The sequence below is a fragment of the Mizuhopecten yessoensis genome, unplaced genomic scaffold, assembly GCF_002113885.1.
Source record: "Mizuhopecten yessoensis strain PY_sf001 unplaced genomic scaffold, ASM211388v2 scaffold1397, whole genome shotgun sequence".
Taxonomy (NCBI): domain Eukaryota; kingdom Metazoa; phylum Mollusca; class Bivalvia; order Pectinida; family Pectinidae; genus Mizuhopecten; species Mizuhopecten yessoensis.
In genome coordinates, this window is record NW_018404026.1 from 42,753 (window position 1) to 44,192 (window position 1,440).

A 1,440-nucleotide genomic window follows, 5' to 3' on the forward strand; every position below is an offset into this window, starting at 1 on the left:
TAGACGCCTCAGAAATTTTGCAATCGAAGTATACAAAATTACAAACAAACAAACACCCACATACCTGCATGACCTCATCAGTACCACACAAAAGCCATACTCCTTTAGATACCACAACACAGCAGACATACCACAAGTAAGAACAACCAAATTTGGCAAACACTCTTTTCGATCTGAAGCACCAAAAATATGGAATTCTCTGCCAGACCACTTTCGAACAGCAACAACACTTTCGCAATTCAAAACACTTATAAACAGCTGGTACGGACCACAATGTAAATGTGTCACATGCAAACAACCTACATAATATACCACACAACAACATAGCATCACTTATTACTCTCATACAAGTACACAAGGTTTTTAAATATGCTTTTACACCCCATGTTTTTAGACTGATATCTGCTATTTTAAACAGCTACTTGTGTACATGTGCTTTTAACAAATGATAGTGCTAACCTAGCTGAAAATGAAATGTGATGTATGAGTAAAGTATTGACTTTGTAACTGTTTTATTATGCAATGTGTATGTCCTGTATGTTAGTCGGTTTTAATAGCTCCTTAGAGCTAATGTTGTATTGTTATACCATGTACCGACTCTAAATAAAACTTTTGACTTTGACTTGACTTTGTGAATAGAATGAACTTGAAATTAACGAAACGAAAGGCTAGCGCAACATATTTCCGTCAGTCTGAAATGAAGCTTTGAAAAAGTCGAGATTTCCAGAATATAAACATATATTTGTTTTAGTTGAAAATGTATAGGGTCAGCTGCCCGAACACGTGGGTTTTATCCGGGTTCTCCGGTTTCCTCCCTCATTAAGAACCCCACGTGCTGTCCTCTGGGCCAACAAGAGTGATTTATATAAGTTAAAATAACTTGTTTTATAATTCTAGTAAAATAGATGAAGTTTATATAACGGTTAACCATATATATATATATTGTACTAGACATCACTAGATAAGTATATCCATGCTACCAGAGTGACTTGGAAACGTTTGATATCCCTACGTTTCATTTTATTTCCGCTTATTTTATTCATTTTCTGCAGCTAATTAGCTGCTTGAATGGCAAGTAAACTTATGCCATGAGGCGGCCATTGTCGTTCGTCGTCAACTTTTGCTGTAAACCAACATGATTTTTACTAAATTTGTTCTTTAGCATTTGTAAGCCAAGATGACTCATGGTTGTCTTAATGGAAGGTATGCTCCTCGGAAAGCCCAGCTTCAACATTGAAAATAAAAGTAAATCTTCAATCGTTCATGTGGATCATAGGTCCTTTTGCCTATATACACTTCAATGGGAGAAAGTGTAAAGGGACACACTTAAAAATAACTAATACATATTTTAGTAATGAACTAGAAAATGTCTATAAGACATAAATGCCCCCGCTCATTGACGCGACGGGACGGGAACGGGCAACACTCTATGCCCCCCCC